The following is a 21,382-nucleotide window of genomic DNA, read 5'->3' as shown; positions in this document are numbered from 1 at the left end:
ATCTAGGACCATGTAGAATCTAGAGTCAGATGATATTTGAGGGATTTAGTTCAACCCTTGCATTTTATTGTTGAGGAAATGGACAGAGGAATAGTTCTTAAAGAAAGAAATTTGTCTAAGGAAGCCAGGTATAAATGATACAGTCAAGACATGAATCCAGGTCCTACAGGCTTCCAATCTAGATCTAGTTCTAATATGCACAGCTCTCTTATGCTTTTTGAAATTGTTTTTAATACTTAGAAAGACAAAAAAAGAGCCTACATTAAGTTGACTTCAAGTAAGCATACTTTTCTTAACTAGGTGTTTTTCTATAGCCTGAAAGAGATGCAAATACAAATAATACTTAAAAGTAGAAAAGACAACATTAAAAATATGGTACAAAATGCATTATATGTGCACAGTAAATACATTATTGTTTGACCAATTATATGAATATGCAAAATTTTAAAGATGAAGCCTTACCTTAGCTGTCAATGTAGCACATTATTAAATAGTCTGCATGGGTCTCTAAACTTAATCACAAGGGCAGCAGCCACCAAACCTCCCCTCCTCATATTTAACCATAAACAACCCTTGAGCTTACTATTCAAGGACTATAATGATTACCTACTATCTCATTTCCCTAAGTCATCTCAAAACAACAATTAAATTATTTTTTATCTTTTTGAGTGTAGGATTAATCGAAAGCTTAGCTAGAAGACTGCAAAGATTATCACTTTATTTTCAAGACACTTGACAAAGTCAAACACTACATTATTCTGAATTTAGGTCACCACTAAGCATGACCTATAGCCCTTAAATGAAACCTTTGAAAAGATGTGTGTGTGTGTATGTATGTATGTATGTATGTATATATGTATGTGTTTGTGTGTTGTTTATCTCAACGATTTTAAAATATGCCTAAAGTTTATATAAGACAGACTTGGGAAGAAACCTATAACTTACATTTAGACCATTAGTCTTATGTACAAAATGTAATATACATATATATATATATATATATATGTATGTATATACATATATATATATATACAATAACGGCAAAGTTATTAGTAGATGTTTAATAATAATAATACTATTGATAGCAACTAGGATTTATATATTATACTGGTATACCAGACACTGTGTTAAGTTCTTTACAAATACTATTTCTCTTGAGTCTCATAACAACCCTAGAAAGTAGGTATTATTTCCATTTTAGAGTTGAAAAACTGAGGCAAACAGGGATTAAATGACTCTCCCATTGTCACATAGCTACTTAGAGTCTGAGGCTAGATTTTTAATTTAGATTTTCAACTCCAGACCCAGATCTCCAACCATTATAACACTTAACTGCCAACTCAAAACATAAAGTTCTGAGGGTTGGATTAAAATCAAAATGAAAGGAAGTCCCCCAGTGGTATTTTACTTTTTTCCCATCCAATTCAACTTTTTTTATTTCAAAATTTGGAAGACAAAAGAAATCATGCTATTAAAATTTGCAGATGACACAAAATTCTGAGGAATAAATCAAATGGATGAAAAAATTAAGTTTCTAAATTATATTGAGAAGCTGAAGAATTGGGCAAAAATCAAATAAGGTGAAATTTAACAGATATACACATCAAATCCTTCAAAAAGTCCACCTTTTGAGGTAATTAATTGATTCTGGCAGTGTAGGGCTATTTACATTGAGTGCTATCTGAAAGGTCTACTAAACTAGAAAGACTGTGATTACAATCCCAATGACAGGCTATTTATTGTCCTTGGACCAATATACTTAAACAGGGAGAATCTTATTATCAATAGGTTAATCACTTCATGATTAAAACAGATTAAAAAAATCAAGTTTCTTCTGTTTCTAGATATGTAATATGCTTTTTCTAAGAATTCAGAATTTTATATTTAAACATCAATAATTCAATGAATCCATGATCTTAATCTTTGACTCAGAACAAATCACAACCTCTTCATTTCTTTACTCCCTATGTGGTCTTTGACCATATTCCCCCATATGTTAGCTTGGGTTGAATGAAGAGAAACAATATCCAGTTCTCTAATCATACTGAAAAAGCAAGAGTAGTTTTGATTACCACATTTTGGGATGGCCATTGACAAATTGGAGTACAACAAGAATAACCAGGATGGTGAGAGGTTGGAATGAAGAAAGTTGAGATGATAAACCTAGGGAAGAGATGGCTTAGGAGGAATGCAATAACTGACTTCAAATATCTGAAAGAATGACAAGTGGAAGATGGATAAGACTTGTTCTGCTTGGTCCCTAAGGTCAAGACTAAGAGCAAATGAAAGAAGTTATATGTAGAGAGAGATTTATACTACAGCTAGGAGGGGAAAATAATGTTTAACAAAGCTGTACAAAGGTTCGATCAACTATCACAGGAGGTTAATGAGTTCCCCCTCATGGAAGATACTTAAATACAGGCTGGATGATCACTTTTAGGAAATTTTGAAAAACTCCAGTTTTAGATAAAGGTTATACTTGGAGCATCTAGGTGGTGCAGTGGATTATAGCACTAGCCCAGGAATCAGGAGGACCTGAGTTTAAATTTGACCTCAGACAGGTAATAATTAGCTATATGACCTTGGGGAAGTAAGTCACTTAATCCCATTGCCTTGCAAAAACCAAAAAAATTAAATAAAATAATGATCTTGATGATCTCTTAAGTCTTTTCTGATACTGAGATCCTGAATTTTGCACTGATCTAGAATATTGGTTAACTTGGGCTACATGAACATTTTTAAATAATTTGGAACAATTGAAATATAATTTTCCTTTGCAGTCTATATTTTATTGGATTGATTTTAAAACATTATATTGATGTGAGGTCCATAGGTTTCACCACTTTATCTTAAAGGGTTCATGACACAAAACAAGATTAAGAACTTCTTAATCAAAAGTACTGGCCAGAAGATTTGATTGAGACATTCAAATTATTAATGATAAAGGCAAAATGGTCACTAGGAGCCAGTTATGGAGATGAAGATAAAAGCAAAGATGGAAGCAAGATATTATCAGATAATATGAACTTCAAAGGAGTAGAGAGTGCCACATGGCAATAGCAGAGCATGTGTCTGCAAGTGACATCAAGGGATAAGAACTTTTCTTCTTGACCTGAGAACATTTTTAGATATCTGATATTATTTTTTCCCCCTCTGTGAAGTTAGAAGAACTTTCCTAAGTGAACAATTCTTCTATGGGTCTGTGTCTATAACCATCTAGCTGTCTAGCTGGAAGCAATTAAAGAACATTCTAGCTGACAGCATTTCCAGATATTATAGGTGCCCTTTGTGAGGTACACAATGATCGGTTCAATGTCATGAGAGGATTGCTTCACTGAATCAAATGGCAGATTCTTTGAGATGAAAGAAATTGTAAAGCTGAGGGGACCAACGAGTTAGTATTCAGCCAACTTGGTTGGTATTTTATCACAGAAGTTGGTCACTTCTTATTGAAGCATTAGTTATATCCACTTGTTTTTCTTCTTTATTTTGCTAACCTTACTTAGAGGTCAATCAATCGAAGGAGCATCTCTTTCACATACCAGAATAAATTCACTTCCCAGGCAGACTCAAAGCCCAAAAAGGAGAAAAAAAAATCTAGACATTGATGCTTTCAACAGGAGCACAGCCACAAAAGGTTGCCACTGAATTGTCTGGTTTCTTAGACAAGTGTTTTAGATTGAATTCCAGAATTTCAAATCACTCTTAGTGTCATCAGGTACTAGTTTGATAAAACTATGAAAGTACCTCCTAATAAAAATTCATTAAGAAATGCTAATGTTAGATGAAATTCACACCTGAATGAGTAATATTAAATAAATACTAAAGTCCTTTCAAAACCAAATGGAAAAAACAATCTCTTTGTTCAGGATTATCACCCTGAGAAATACAGATTATATTCTTTCATTACATACATCATTTTTCCTTTGTTAAAAAAGTCACAGTTTCGGGGTGGCTAGGTGGCACAGTGGATAGAGAACCAGCCCTGGAGTCAGAAGTACCTGAGTTCAAATCCTGTCTCAGACACTTAATAATTACCTAGCTGTGTGGCCTTGGCCAAGCCACTTAACCCCATTTGCCTTGCAAAAAAAAAAAGTCACAGTTTTAACATTTCTTTTAAACATTTTCTCATTTAAAAAAAATACAAATCAATGAAAACAAAATACACTTCATCAGTTCCAAATATGGATTAAACAATATCTTTAAGAACAGTTTGGGAAATGTAGGTGGGGTTTCTATTTTCTTCATAGAAACTTTGAAACAATTGTGCACAAAGTAGGTTTGCAGAAAGCTGAGGAATACCTTCAACAACTATAAATGATTATACTGTTGGGAAATCCAATGTTAGTAGAACATTGGAAAATTTGATATGGCCTAACCCTTAACAATATAAGGTGGATTATGAAAGGACCAATAAATAAATTATCCCTAGGTAGATAGATGTATACATACATGCATAAATTCATATATACACATCAATACATGGATGGATAGATGACAGACAGATAGCTGCATGTTTACATGCATAATGTAGACATAAATATATCTAATCTGTGCATTACAAAGACTCCTAGGTCTAACTATGTACACGTATTCATGTGAATGTGTGTGTATTCAGGGATACAGGGATAGAGAGGTAGACAAATTGATAGATTTTTATGCGTGTGTGTGTGTGTTTGGTGGGGCAAGGGGGACAGAGAGGGGGAGGGGCAGAAATAGAGACTGTACCTAAAAAAACTAGACCTGAAGTTGAATCAGGGTAAGAAATATCATCACCAAAGTGACATCATCTGAAATTTATAGATTTATATTTCCTAGGATTATTGGGCAAGTATTTGCCCAGGTCAAGTTTTAATATGCAATACTATTATTATAGGCATGTGTATATGTAAATGGATTATATTAAGTCCAAGTTACAGGTGGATATAAAAGTAAGTTTTGAGGAAAAAATCCCTTTCCTGACCTTCAGATCTCTGATTCCATTTTTTCCCTCTCCTCTATTAGGGAAAAAATTACCAAAGCAAACAGCATTCAAGTTACTCTGATGCTTATAATCTTCCAAATATCTTTCAGATCTGTACTCTGCTGAACCTCCAATGAGGCCCTAACTTCAATGTAAAATTTAAAACCCAGGAAACTAACATCATAAGCAACTATTCATTCCCAGTTCCATCTTAGAAAACCTTCCCCCTCCTTATTTCAATATACCATAAAATTTACCATATAAATAACTGCAAAAATGTCCTAATTGATCTCTCTGCTTCAAGCTATTCCTCCATTAATCTATTCTCCACACAACTGCTAAAATAATCTTCCAAGTATGCAAACCTAATCATGTCACTCTGCTTAAATATCTTTCAGAGTTCCCTATTGAAACTAGGAGAAAGAAGAAATTCCCACTCTTCATGACCCCATTTAGAGTTTTCAAGGAAAAAATACTGGAGTGGTTTATCATTTCCTTCTCCACTTCTTTTTTAAAAATGAGGAAACTAAGGCAAATAGGATGAAGTGACTTCTGAAGGTCACATTGTAAGTATGTGAGACCAGATTTGAACTCCACGAACATGTATCTTCCTGACCCCAGGCTCAGTACTCTATCCACTGTGCCACCTTCTCTTTTTGCTTTCCTCTATTTCACAAGGTTCAGCCTCCATGCTGTTGATTCCCAGATACATACACACATACACAACCCTAGATTCTCTACTGAGCTACAGTCATATATCAACTGCTCCTTAGACATCTCCATCTTCATGTCCCATAGACATCTTAAACTCAACACAACCAAAATCTCTATCCCAAACCATCCTCCCCTCTGGGCTTCTCTATCACTGTCAAGTAAACCATTCTCCCAGTAACCTGGTCCTTTCACTCTTGATTCCTTACTCTTACTCACCCACATATCAAACAATGACAAATCTCAGCATTTCTGCCTTCACAACATCTCTCCTATATGTTCCTTTATCTCCACTCACATCTCTACTCCACTCCTCTCATTTGAATTATTAATTTAATAATAACCATCCCTGTTTCAAGACTCTCATTATGGCAATCCTTCCTTGTATTCTACTACAAATTCAAAAATCTCATTTATCCTCACAAAAAAATCCTGGAAGGTAGGTGCTCTTGTTTTAATCATTTTATAGTTGATGAAATAGAAATAAGCAGAAATTAAGTGACTTGTGAAAGGTCATGTAGCTAATAAATGTCTGAACATAGATAGTGTAAAATAAAAAATATATATGAAAGTAACAAGTGGTTCAGTTTAGTTGAAGGAGAGATCATTGGAAAGAGAAATAAGAAAATGAAAAGAATGTTCCCAGATTATATAAAAATTTAAATGCCAGGAAAAAGATATAATTTTGAGCTAGAAGAGACCTCAAGATCACTGGGTCAATGACTCCCTGTTACCTTTTGAATAAAATTCAGAAGGTCATAGGGAGTTCTTGAAGAGATCAGACTTTAGGAGTAAAATAATCAAATACATGCATCTGAGATTACTAAACCATCATGATGAAGGATAGATTTGGATGAGAGAGATTGGAAAGGCAGGTGAGTGGAAATAAAGGTTTTTCTATCTTGTCACATAGAGACAAATAACAGACAATGAGTGAGTGATACTCTTCAGTCAATTTTATTTAGAAACTGATCTAAACTGTCAGAATTTGTTTGGATTCACAAAGCCCTCTTTAAATATTTGAGTCAAATACCATGATTGTTATAATAATGACAAATGAAAGGGAAATGATTGCTTAAGAATGTTCTTTTCTGCATTACAAAATTCATAAAATTTTCTTTTCTCTGGCAAATTCAATCTCTGCAATTGGAAATCAATGGAAAGTGTAAGGATGGTAAATTAGTACATAAAGCAGAACTATCTCATTACCTTTGAAAAAATACTATTTTGAGAAAATGAACATATAATGGTGGCATTATACTGTATAGATTTCCAGATTTTCAGAAGACAGCTTCATATACCCTATACCATCAATCATTTAATGCATGAGGTAATAGTGCATTTGGAGATACCAAATGAGTAATGAGCATTTTGCAAAATATAAAGCTCTAAATAAATATTATTATTAAATTATAAAATAAATGAAGATTCATATATATATGAAATATAAAAACAGGTAAAAATAGAATGATCTAGTGGAATGTATATATTGGGTTCAGATCAAAAATATGAGGAGAGGATAGTCAACATTAGAAAAATCATGCATAGTTAATAGATGCTCATTGATTGATTTTTGATCTGAACCCAATATACATTCCACTATTTGCTTCCTCTAATTTTTTCCTTTGTGACCTCACCAATTCCTATGGTCTCAATCATAACCTCTGTGTCAATGACTCCTACTGGTATATATCTATCCCAAATGATATCCCTGAATTTAATTCCATATCATTAGTTGCCTATAGGAAAACTAAAATTTCATGTTCTAGAGAAATCTCAAACTGAAGATGTCTAAAACATAGTTTTAAAAAACCCTCTCTTCCTCTGAAATTCTTTATATTTCTCTCAGAGATAATGCCACCCTTCCAATCTCCCACATTAATAGCTTGAGTATTTTCCTCATTACCACAGGATCCCTCTGCAAACATATTCAATCATCAATATTACCATCTCTATCAATAGAGCTTTCAACTCAGTTACCATCTTAAGTCAAGTCATCTTCTCATCTAAAATATCACAAGTTTCCTTTTTGTTTCCCATACTTCAGATCTCTCCTCACTTCAGTTCATTCTCTACACAACTGCCAAACATAACAATGTTGACATAAAATTGTTAAAGTATAGATACTTCCTTTGTGTTAACTTATTGTAATAAACTAAGTAAATGGGAAATGACATGTTACCAATTACAATGATTCTATTAACTGGTTGTGTTTAATTGTTTTAGAGAAAATGTACTTTGTGAGGAAGTTCATGGGTGAAGGGGTGGAAAATAAGGGTCAACGAGGTATCTTCATTGGTCACAGTATCCTGGACTTATGAAGACTAGCCAACATTAATTCAGGCATTATTAAGGATATTCATGACTGAAAAAGGAAGCAGGACAACCATGTAGTAAGAAACCACAGAATATGGCCTTAAGTGATGTAGTTGGACACCAGAAATATTGTAATAAAAAATATGAGTAGAAGGTCTTCAATTCTTTAAAAATGTCCTCTAAAGTTTTGAAGAGGTGGCTAGGTGGTGCAGTGGATAGAGCACCAGCCCTGGAATCAGGAGGACCTGGGTTCAAATCCAGTCTCAGACACTTAATAATTACCTAGCTGTGTGGCCTTGGGCAAGCCACTTAACTCTGTTTGCCTTGCAAAAAAAAAAGTTTTGAAGAAAACAGAAGCAACATTTACAACTCAGATTAATTGAACAATTAAGTACCTGCAATGCTTAAGGCTCTGGGGATATAAACGTAAAAATAAGATACATAGAGCTTGCCATCAACATTGGCAGATGGAGTACCTCCAATGTATCCAAATAAGGTGATTTCTCACATATATATCTATGAAACTCTAAGGAAGTATTAACAGAACATGGTAGGCAAGGAGGAGTCTTCCAACTTAACTTTTCATTTTCATTTTTTTAATCAAACTGAAATTTTGTTCATTGTTTCTTTGATTTCTTAAAACATCCAAATTATAACATATGTTATAATTATAACATAAGGTCTCTTCCCTATCCTATGTGCAATGGGTTTATACTTAATCAAAATTGTACCAAAACTACAATGATACACTTTCCACCATGTTGATTTCCCATGAGATTACAAGGAGTAAAAGTAGGCATTGTTTGTATAGGAATGTTTATTTGGCTGCTTCCTACTTCTTTCATTCTAAGGCAGTGAGATTCTCTACCCCAAAAAATTCTCTTCTCCCGTGACTTTAGATGTAACCTCTATGTTTTATAGAGGTTTTTTGAATATGTTTCCTCTGGGTTTGGAGGGTTATTTATGGATTACCTTCTAAAAAGAAACAGAATGCTCCTGCCAGGCCATTTAGTAAGGTATGAAAGAGAGAAAATGTTAAAACTTATAAAAAACCCAAGTACATGAAATATATTCAGTAAAATAAAAAAGACAGCTTGAAAAAACTTGAGGCCACTGGGGACTTGTACAGATTGGATAGGGTTTCTTATAGTCCTAGCCCACCAAGAATTCTTATTTCCTCTGTGGAATACTGTGACCACCCCATCTCCTATATACCTCTCTATGTTAATATTCTGAAATGTGCTATTTGCATTTCAGAATTTAACAACAAATACAAGGTCCACATAATAATGCCTACAGTGTTCACAGAGCACTGTACCAAGTATTAGGAAAGATATCAACAATTCCTGACCTTGGAAATGATTGATTATGACACATAGATACAAATATTTTAATAAAAATACAAGGAAAGAGAATTACATGGAGGAGAGGGGGAGCAGAGAACACATTTATGATTTCATTATTTCATTAGTTTATAGAATACCTGCTAACTTAGAGTTACCCTAGGTCAACTTACTTGCCCATGGTCTCACCATTAATGTGAATCATGAATAGTATCTGAACCCAGATCTTCCTGACTCCAAACTTCCCATTCATTATGCCATGCTGCCACTCAGTAAGACCTTTATCAAAATGAGAAGCCAATGTAGTCTGATATGGAGGTGTCGGGGCAGGTGTTGTCATAATAAAAATAGAGGCCAGAAAATCCTACATGGTGGAAGTAGCTTGACTTTAAAGATAAAGGGAGGACATCTAGGGTATAGGGAAGAGAATGAACAATGTCTTCAAGAAAGGAAAGCCCAGGGTATGTTTGGGTGACAGAAAATAGTCCAATTTGTCTGATATGTAGAGTAAATGGAGAGGAGTAGTATGAAATAAGAACAAAAAGAGAAAATGGCATCAGATTAAGGAGGGCCTGGGATCCCCAGGCAAAGATTATGGACTTTACAGAAAAATTATGAACATTGGGGTGAAATGACCAGATCCATACATAAGGAAAGATGCATAGTGAAAACAGGAAGACCTTTTTTATGTAGTAATTAAAATAGACTGGAGAGGTCCTAATAGGGATTGATATTAAGGTGATAGAAATAAGACTAATAATAATAATAGCTTACATTACTATAACTCTTTAAGATTTCCAAGGCTACATATCTATATATCAAAAGATATACAGATATATGTGTTATATGTATTACATATGTAAATACACATATACATGTATGTAAAATTTGATCCTGACAAAAACACTATGAGAAAGGTACTATTATTTTCATAATTTTGTAGATAAAGAAATTGAGTCTCTGAGAGGCAAGTCACTTGTCTAGGACTGCGAAGCCAGTAAATGCCTATGACAGAATTTAAACCTAGGTCTTCCTGACACCCAGATCCAAAGCTCTATTCACTGTTGAAGGGTGAAGGGTTAAATTGAGATCTTCCCTATCAATGATCTTGGTACAAGGACAAGGAACTACTAAGCACACTGAATAGAAGCATGCTTGTTCAAGGCATGTTCTGGGACAGGGAGTGATGGGGAATAGTCCTAGTAAATATGTTTGAGGTTCCACACCTGGGGACTTGACCCATCCCTGGGTGTATACCTGGAGAAATTGATTGTACTCAGCATCTGAGGGTGTTTTAGTAGAAACTTGCAGATCATTGAGTTTAGTTGAGAGTCCATTGATCACTGAGATCAGTCTTGCAGACTCTTGGATCTGTGCCACTTTTGTGTGGACACTATAAAAGTCTTCCTTGGGAAAGTGGACTTTGGAAGGCTATCCCTTTGGAGAGGACATTCTGCCAAAGGAACTTTCTCAATTGAGTCCCTGGAGGCTATGTTGTGACATCTAGGGTCTTCCCCAGTCATATTTCCAGTTTTGCTAGAACCTCCTTGATTGGGTAACTATTCTTTCTCTTTTATCTCTTATCTTTTCTTTCTCCTTTATTTATGTTTGTGTTTTACATATATGTAAGTATGTATACTCTTGAATTATAAGTATATAAATCATTAAATTTTCCTTTAAAGACTTAAGAGAGTGTGTGTGTGTGTCATTAAAGGACAGATTCGAGTCAGCCAAATTAAAAATCTGTGCAGCCCATAACCCTTTCTGATAACTATGCAATGGCTGCCACTGAGAAAAGGACTTTGAGTGAATAGCAAAGATTTATTGAGGTGGAATCTACAGGAGCTGACAGCTGATCAGATGTGGGAGGTGATAGAAGAGGGAGAATCAAAGGACATGGAACTCAAGCTTGTGAAAATGAAGAGATCCTTTCTCCTTTCTTTCCTGCTCTCATCACCAATGATTAAATAAGCTGGTACAAACTGTTTAGGCCATAGGTTTTTTTTACTGATTTTTTCCTTCTTGGTTTTTGAAGTAAAAGAATTCTCTAAAATTATGTTTTGTTTTTTCAGTTTTCCTTCTCATAGGGAGCCTAGTTCCTTGCCATCTCTTCATAAACTAATTTATAAACTAGGTATATGAGGCCTAAAGTCACATTGTAAACTCTATGAAACAAAATGTATCAACTAGGCAAGGTTCTCTTTGTAAACTTTCAAGATGTGGTGCAGTGTCGAAAGGCATCTCCTTGTTGGTGCCAGGACAATTCACTGGATGATAGAATCACAAGATCTTAGACTGAGAAGGGACCCATGCCCAATTAGGAGACCCCTACACAAGATTTCCAAGAAGCAAGATGATCCAAATTTTTCTTGAAGATCAGGAACCCACTGACTAGGAAGGCAGTCCATTCCACTTTTGGACAGTTCAACTCTCTCTTGAATTTTATCACTGACCTCCCTACTTTCTTCCTCCTAAAAATATCTGTCCTATTTCAGCAGTTATAAAATATTCTTTCTACCATAATCACCCTACTTATTGCTGTGCAATGTTGGCATCTATTGTTCAACCACCTAATTTTCTTCTTGGCAGCACAGTGGATAAAGAATTAGATCAAGATTCAGCTCTGTCACTGACTGTGACCTTGTAAGAGGGATCCAGCCTACTCACCGTAGGGTGGCTTTCCTATATCATGTGGGGAGAACACCTGCCCCTAGCCAATTCTCAGAGTTTTGTGTTGCTTGCTAAGATAAAATAAATGAAAATGCCTACCTTTGAAACTTCCCACATTTTAACTGCTGCATTCATATTTTTATGTATACATTGCATGACCCCCCTTCACTCCAATACAATGAAGCTCATTTATTTCAGGGATTATATTTAATTATGGGTCTCTAATTTCTAAAATGAATTTTTGTATATAATAGGTAATTAACAAACTCTAAATGAAATTAATTTCATTTCATTTCATTTTGGGGATAAACATGTCTTAGATTGTTGAAATTGTCTAGTTGGTAGAAACTTTGCAAATATATTCCAACCCCACATTTTCCATATCACAGACTTAGAACTATAAGGGATGTCTTCTTCTCTCTCTCCAAGTTCTAGTCTCTTATTTTACAGATGAGGAAATTTGGGCCCAGAGATGGTCACTTTTCCAAAGGTCAGTTACCCAGAGAACACAAGGTTGTAGAGAGAAGAGTTGCAATTTAAAATCAAGTTTTCTGCCATGAAACTTAAAAGGTTCATTACACTGTATGAGATAACAAAATAAAAAAGTCCATGATTTGCCCATGGCCATGGAGTTAATTAGTAGCAAAGTTGGCACTGTTATCTCAGTCATCCTGACTCCCAAATCAGTTGTGTTTTTTTTTTTCCTGCCATTACACAATACCAAATCTATCCTGAGTTCCTTTTGGTTTTATGTCAATGTGTATATTGTACATCTGCATGTTCAAAGAGAAAGAGAAAGCTATAAATGCAAGATTTTCAAATTATCTAGTTAAGATTCGGTGTTCATGGTATTCATTGAATTAGAATGAACTTGAAAACAAATAGAGTAAATTTGTATTTATTGTTAATAACTAAATAGATCTAAGCTTGGAGGAAGAAAAATGGTGGTCTAGCATAGGTTGGCACAACACATGGCTCAAAGCCATTGCCTTCAGTGCTCTCTGCAGGATCAGAAACAAATTGGCAAACAAGCATGAGGAACAGACCATTCCCCCTTAGTTTTCATGAGTCTCTACACTGTAAGGAGATCAAAAAAGATTAAAGACAATCATGGTAACTAGAAGACACATGAACTAAATGGTTTACTCTAAATGCCTACAGAGATTGTACTCTGCTTGTATTTCAGTAGAACAAATTCACTGTTATGCATGCTATACACAGAACCTAGTCCATATAGGAAAGATGGGAGACAAGATGTCTGAGATGGAAACTGCAGTTTATGTAGAAGGAAAAGGTGCATTATTATAAGAGAATTATCTAATTGGTTGTTAAGTGACATGATGATAGGCTATAGGTCTGGTGGTGTGGTTAGCGTTGGGTTATGAGTAGTACTGATATGAATTGCAATCTAAAAGTATTGAAAAATGTCTTCCAAAAGCCCAAAGAATAAAAGATGAGCAACACATTGTTGCTGTTCTTCTTCTTCCTTAGATATTACAGGAACCCAGAGAAGAGCTTCTAATATTTTAGGTAGATTGCCTGTGGAGATGAAAAAGCATGAACAAAAACATACATAACATAATGGTTTGAATTGATTGCCATCTATAAAAGTAGAAGATATTCCATCTTTGAGGAGAATATAGGAGATTATATTGAACTAAAATAACCTGATAGCACTTTTATCAGCACCATGGTCAGCATCTTGGGGTTAGTTCTCTAGATGGATCATTCAGTAATCTCCCACCTTTCTCCAGGAGCAAGGTATTACACCTGGCCTCCCTCAGTTTTTAAATATGAAGTCATCTTAAATTTTGGTATTAGTAGTATAGTTCATTTACAGAAACAAAGATTGAGTTAATCTTTATGAAGTCTAAAAACTGTGATTATTAGTATCTTGTGTCCCCCCCCACAGTTTTTTTCACTATTCAGCTATTAATACTTCTGAAGAATTCTACTTCTGAAATAGAATTAATTCTGAAGAAGTAGAATTTTTCTATTCTACTTTCTATTCTATAATGTGAAAATGATTTTTTTATTTCTTAAGTTCAGAATAAAATAAATTTAATTTTTTTAAAAGCAGATAAAATAAAAAACTAAAAATGTAAATTAAAAAGTAAAGCAGAATCCAGAAAAGCAGAAATTTTTGTTTGCTACCAGACACAGGAGTCATCAGAGATCACTGCCTGTCCCCTAAATGACAGTCACAGAATAATAAAGACACCCAGGAAACACTAATGCTGCACACCCTCTAAATACCATTCCCAGAAGCCAAGCTGATCAGCAGGCACAGACATAGATAAGTACCTCCTGGAAACACCCCCAACTCTAATCTGCCCCAACTTGCAACTGCACTGCTCAGCCATGCCTGAGAATCCAACCTGTCTCCTCAGCTCCCATGATTCTTGCATATATCTCTCTCTGTAAACACAGGAGTTGTGCTGCCCAAGCTAAGAATTTGCATAGGCCATGGTTCATTCACCACCTGCCCCAAAGAGCCTGGAAAGATTCAGCCCAGGATGGAGACAAAGATGCAGTCAGCCAGATGACCAATTCAGGTGTTGCTAACATAAAGTCAAGACTTCAGAGTACAATATTGTCTGATTTTCACCCCCCCCCTACATTAGTTTCTCCTACCTGTATAGTGTTTCCAAAGCATCTTTCTCATGATACCCTCTAACAGAGCTACCACAAGTATAATCATTCTTATATTATGGATATAGAAATGAAAGGGAAGAAAGGACCCAAAGGCACAAGAGGTCAAGAAGACTTGGAATGAAATACCTCCTCTGACACATACCAGCTGTGTGACCCTGGCCAAGTCACTTAAATTTCAGTGTCCAGGGAAATGTTCTAAAGACAATAAGTTACACAGTAGGAACCAGTCTGTATTGGTAGAAGGAGTTATCTCATTGAGAATTACATAAACCCATTACTAATGCCAAAAGTTTAAGATGATTTCATATTTAAAACTGAGGGTGGCCAGGTATAATATTTGGTACTGGAGAAACTAAAGCACAAAGATGATTACAAATGGGGGGGGAGGGGAAATAGATTGTGTTAAGAGTAGAAAAAGCACCAGCTCTGGAGTCAAAAGTCCTTTGTCCAAATCTTACTTCTGATGATGATATTAGTAATAATAATAACAGCTAGGAAGTAGCTTTGATAGGATTCAAACTCAGTTTTTAATAAGAGATGTTTGTGCCCATGCACAACCAGAGAATCCTTAGTCCTTGGAACTTCTGTGGAAACACCCCTAGTTACATAAAATTTAAGGCTTCATCTTCACTGTTTAAAATAAAGATTTTGGGGGGCAGCTAGGTGGTGCAATGGATAGAGGACTGACTGGCACTGGAGTCAGGAGGCCCTGAGTTCAAATCCAGTATCAGACACTTAATAATTACCTAGCTGTGTGACCTTGGGCAAGTCACTTAAACCCATTGCCTTAAATAAATAAATAAAATATTTTCTTTATGTTCAGAAAGTGAGCAATTGAGTCATAACTAGTTCCTGGGGTAACTATTAATGCTTCATCCCTGCTGAGCCCATTGAGGTATCAAGAATCAATTTTTAAAGAATGAGTTCTGACATGATATTTTTAATTTATAGTTTATTTTTTAATCTTGGTTTATTTGGTTTTGTTTTGGGGGGGTTGTTTTTAAATTTATGGTAGTTTAAAAGATTTTGTAGTAGTTATATCCTCTCAAATCTCATCATGGAAGCTTTCTCCAGCCCTGAAATTTATATATTGAAAGAAGTATCTTGGTTCCCTATGACCTCAAACTTTGATTTCATGTTATCTCCCAGCCAAAAACTTAAGCTAGATTATACTCCTATCTCTCCTCTCCTGGATTTTTTCATCAATGTCCCTACCACCTTCAATTTTCCCCCCATTATATCCCTTTCTTTTATATATTGTCTTACCCCCTTAGCATGTAAGTTCCTTGAAGGCAAGAACTGTCCTTTCTTATTAGATTTGTATTCCCATAGTAAGCATTTAATAAATGGGTATTAATTAATATATCAATTTCTTAAAATTCAAAAGAAAGCAAATATTTGTAATTAAGTCAATAATAATAATATTCTAATACTCTATTTCACTGAATGTATATTCTTCTGAATACAATTGATGTCAAATCACATTGACCAAAAGATCTTTGTTTTATAGACAGAAAAGACTCCAGAAACCAGCTAGTCTAATATGTCATTTTATTTTATTTTTTTGCAAGGCAATGGGGTTAAGTGACTTGCCCAAGGTCACACAGATAGGTAATTATTAAGTGTGTGGGGCTGGATTTGCACTCAGGTCCTCCTGACTCCAGGGCCAGTGTTCTATCCAATGTGCCACCTAGCTGCCCTAATATATCATTTTAGAAATTAGAGGTACAAAGAGGTTAAATGATCTGCCCAAGGTCACCCAAGTAATAAATGTCAAAGGTGAGACTTTAAGCCCTCTGATTACAAATTCATGTTGTTTCAGTAGAAAAAAATGGGTTCATTTGATTTGTGAAATGGAAAACTAAAGAAGTGATATAAACCAAGGTTTCAGTGACTCAAATTCACTTGTCTAAAAATAAAGTCTATACTCCTGACCCTGGCATTCAAGATCTTCTACAATCTTTCTCCTATATACTTCTCCTTTCTTATTCCTTATAATTGCATATTTCAGTCAAACTGGCTTCATCTCAAGTCATTTTTTATACACCTTTTTTCCCCTGCTTTTGCTCATGACTCTCCACCAAACTCAGAATAAACTCTTCTCTCTCAATGTTGGAAGGGAATTTATTAGATAGAAAAAAAAGGAAGTGGCAGATTGTTATTTAATATACAAAAAGCAGGTCAATTTTCTTTCATTTTTTGCTTCACTATCCTTTCCCCAATTAGATTGTAATCTCTTTTTATACGAATGACTTATCTTTAAAAATCTTTTTATTTTTTTCAATTGTTCTGGATCCCCTTTGGAAGTCTCATTAAACCTATGAACTTCTCTGAATAATATTTTTAAATGTATAAAAAATGTGATTTCAAAGAAAATCAATTATATTGGTATGTCAATTTCAAAACAGGTTTAAGAAATGTTAATGGGTTTGTTATGAACCTTTTTTTTTAAAGAACTAAACATAAGTGATGAATTCATATTGATGATTTGAATTCCTTAGGCTTTCTGTTTTGTTGGTCATCCATCCATAATTAGTTTGCAACCCAGACTGACTTGTGATCCTGTACATTTAATCTCATTATGGGTGGGGTATCTCCCAATGGCAATGACTAGATCCATCCAAATCAAGGATATGCAGAGGTTAAAAAGCTCCTGGAATCAACATTTGATGGAACAGTATAAAGATTATAATATGAAGGTATAATCAAAAATATTCTACAAATATTTCAGTATTGTCTAAATGTTATCCTAAGAAAGGCTTGTCCCTAGTAGTACCGGGTTTTATAAGGGCCATGAAGTTACTGCTTGTTATAAAAGAAAAATATGAGATCTGAAACAGGGTAATGATAATGGAAAGGGAAAGAATGAATCCAGACATACTAATGAAGAAGAATAAATATAATTTAGACATTAATTAAATATGAGAAATGAAGAAAACAGAGGGGTGGAAATAGAAGAAAAGGAAAGTAAAAGTCTCGTGAAATTAAAAAAACTAAAGGAGAGAAAAACTTTGAGAGTGGAGAAGAGAGGAAAACATATGTGAGAGGAAAATTTCCAGTTATCACTCAGACCTGTATAAGTTTCCTGAGTCTTAATGTATATTTTATAAGATATAAGGTAAATTAATATCATGCAATTATGTTAGTAACTGGTTACTAAAGTGATCCATTATTTTCTATTTCTATTAAAACTCAACTCCCAAAAAAAGACAAGAGTTTAGAAGAGTGGAGCAGTAAGGAAATCTGCCAGATCCAAGCTTCCATCTAGGCAAATACCTTTTTGTCCACTCTGTAAAGAAAGGAAGGGAAAAAGAAAGAGAAAGAAAGAGAAAGATAAGAAAGAAGGAAATAAGAAAGAAAGAACACCAGCCTCAGCTAGAACTTTTCCCTGAGATATGTCTCTTTGTTCTTGATTCCCTCCATTAGAGTTTAGGGTCACTCAGCTCATGAAGGAGAAAATTAGATAGTCCTGGGTGGAAATGGCTTCCTCTGCCCAAATGACTTGGGGCAGCTGAGTTTCATGATCAAGTCATTTTCTTAGTAGAAGGATTTAAAAAGAGCTGAGTTTCATTTGTCAGGGGAGTTCCCGGTCAGAAGGTAACATTCAATTTAAGGTGTTTCAGTCTCCCTTAGCATCTTTTGTTACCAAAAGAAAACCAAGAGCCATTAATTGATTATTAGCTTAATTTAAAAATTGATTACTAATGATCTGAATGATTTTTATTCATCACAGATATAAAGAAGCAGCCGCACCCCAGTAAACCATTTCTACAGATTGGCTAAAATAGATTGAAGGTAACTTGTGAGCTAGGAGAATATATACCACAACTATATGGATGCTTTTCTTGGCAGAATGAGTAGATAAGAACAATTTGCTCCAATGACCATATTGGCTGAAGCAGGTGCTGTAGTAAGGTATCAAAGATGCCAAGGTCATCATCAGTCATCTTGACTTTTGCCCTGCTACTGAACTTTGATTCAGGAAGAGAGAGAGAGAGGCTAATGACTTTAGGCAACTGCTTCACCAATTTCCCCTAACAAAGTATTAGGGCTTTAGCAACTGGGACAATAGTGTCTCTAACATGGAAAAACACAATACTTTCCACACTCTGACCTGGTCCTTCAGTTTGTTAATAGTTCCCTGGTTGCTTAATTAAAACAGAAGATCATACTTTTACTAGAGGATAGAGAGGTGGGGTGAGGCAATGAAACATGATTCCAAAAGTAGCCCCCAGAAATTCAGTTCTCTATAAAATTTAATAAAAATTTTATCCTGTGAATGTTCCTTGTTCTGATAGGATAAAAAGAGTCAATTAAATCATACAAGTTAGTCCTGGTTTAGAAGACAGAAAAAGCTAACTACATTGCCAACTTCTGAATGTTAATACAGCCTATCATGGAGAGTTTGCAATTTGAAGATATCTCTAAGTCCTAATAGAAACTTCTAAAAGCTCAGAATTCTAGTTCACATATACAGTGCAAAACATTCAGGAATTACATGGGAAACTGAACCTTTATTTAACAAATAAACTTTGAAGTTGTTTGAAGATAAAAGAGAAGCTTTCTGAGAGCCAATGCCCACACAGTGCAAAAAGGATTATAGGTATTTTAAAATAAATGTTGGAGAGCTCATCAGAATTTGAAAGAACTCTGATAAGAGATCCTCTGCAGCTTATAAGAGTACTCAACTAACACAAACTCACATCAAAGGTTTTTTTTGAAAACATTTTTTTCAGTCTGCTCATCATTTGAGACCCTGGACTTCACCAAAATCTGACCTAGTAGGAAAAAAAAATTAATCCAGAGGAATGAAGAGGGGCAAAATACTGTTTGCTTTCTATAGTCATAATTGTGATCATGGTAAGTACTTAAATCTGTGGAAATGAATTAATGATGACCACTGCCCTATGGTCTTCCCTAACATCAATCTGTCTCTTCCCAAATTTCTTGTAGCATTCTATCTGACCCCCAAGTTTGTATTTTATCATATTTGGGTTGGATAATAATTGTAACACATAATTTATTTATCTTTATAGAATAAATTCATAGAATAACAGGTCTTCAGGTTTCAATTTAAGTGAAACAACTGAGACCTGCAGAGATTAGGTGACTTGTGCAAGGTTACACAGACAGTATTTCAACATAATTCCTGACTATACAGTGATGATCTTGGCACTATTCCTCCTTTCCCTTCATGGTTCCTTATGGTAGGATGAATATCATGTTTCACCTTAGTATTTCCACTGCTTGGAACAATGCCCTGGACATAAAACATATTAATAAATGTTGATCTTGAACCATTTTACCAATTGAAGCATCTTGTACTTACTGGTTCAATTTGAGATCAATCATTAGATCCTAATGCTCATAGAAGGTTCCTTCAGCAACATCATCTGTTGCTACTTAGCAGAAAAGCTCTTTTTTCAGAGGCATTTCTATCAGCATAATAGGATATTGAGGCCCTTGATAAACACTCATCTGTACTATTTTGATAGCATCCCAAGAGAAATTCACATTCTTCTTGACATCCATCAGGGCTTCCATAATAATCTTTCATACATAGAGCTTGTCAAGGCATTACTGTTCAATATCTTTAGTAGTTCCCAGTAGGCTCCAGCATAAAAGTTCAGACTTCCTTGTCTGGCATTCAACTTTCCAACTACAGCCTACTCAAGTCTTATCTCAATTTAGCTATCCACATTCTTTATTTTGCAGCTAAAGAGGATAGTACTCTTTTCCTGAAACATGTCCTGCCTTTTCTCCCTTCCAGATGCTCATTTGTAGCAATCCTTTTGCCTAAAATATCATTCCTCCCTTTCTTTACCTTGTTGAATTCTTTTCTAGTCTTTCCAGCAAAATTCAAAGACTATTTCCTCCATAAAACTTTCCTTAATTGCTCACCAGAAACCATTTCCCCCTGTAATTCATATACAATCTTTTTCTGTACCTTCCAACTGCACTTATCCTGAAACATTTATATTTATCTGTGTTTATCTCCTTCCTAAAGTGTAAGTGCATTTATGACAGGAGCCACATTTTATCTAAATTTTGTACCTTGCCCAGTGACTAGCAAGTATTCCACATAGAAACCACTTAATAAACATTTACTAAGGGAAAGATATCTTGCTTCCAAGTCAGATTCTGACCCAACCCTACATTAGCACTCTGACCAAGGAAGGTAAAATCCTTGACTTCCCATTTTAGCTAACAATAATAAAATAGAAGCAAAACAAACTTTCATTTGCCCTTGAGATCCTGAGATTGTTACATAACACACCATCAGAGTGCAAACAGAGAAACATATCAGCTTAATCAATGTCTGCAGAGGACCCAGTAAATACAATTAGCTTTCAATTATTTGCACTAATGAAAGGTCGTAAAATACATTGTCCCAAAAGGCATCTACAAAATTTTCCAGTTCTATTTTTCTCTGAGTCCTTTTTTTATTACTATTTTATTATTTATATTTGGATATGGGTGAATCTGATATTCTGTGAATTCTTTCAAAACAAATTCTGAAGTTATTTTTTCAGGATTTGATGCTAGAGTCGCTTAAAGCTATTTGATTTCCCTCACCCTTCCCCCCCCCCCCCCCCCACTATTTGAACAATCTTCTCTGTCCATTTTAGGAGACTTGTAGCATATCAGACACAGGAGAAATCTTAGAGATCATTTAATTCAATTCTTCATTTTACAAAAGGGGAAACTGAGGCACAAATAAATT

At 34.8% G+C, this 21,382-nt stretch overlaps 1 protein-coding gene across 2 annotated transcripts in view; it reads right to left on the bottom strand.

Annotated features, from left to right (window-relative positions):
- Positions 1-21,382, bottom strand: part of ADCY1 (adenylate cyclase 1) — a 370,465-nt gene that overhangs the window by 218,584 nt on the left and 130,499 nt on the right. The window lies entirely within an intron of this gene.

Source organism: Macrotis lagotis, chromosome 8, assembly GCF_037893015.1.
Source record: "Macrotis lagotis isolate mMagLag1 chromosome 8, bilby.v1.9.chrom.fasta, whole genome shotgun sequence".
NCBI classification, from domain to species: domain Eukaryota; kingdom Metazoa; phylum Chordata; class Mammalia; order Peramelemorphia; family Peramelidae; genus Macrotis; species Macrotis lagotis.
Note: the sequence above shows the minus strand (reverse complement) of the source record. Positions and strands in the feature narration are given on the sequence as shown.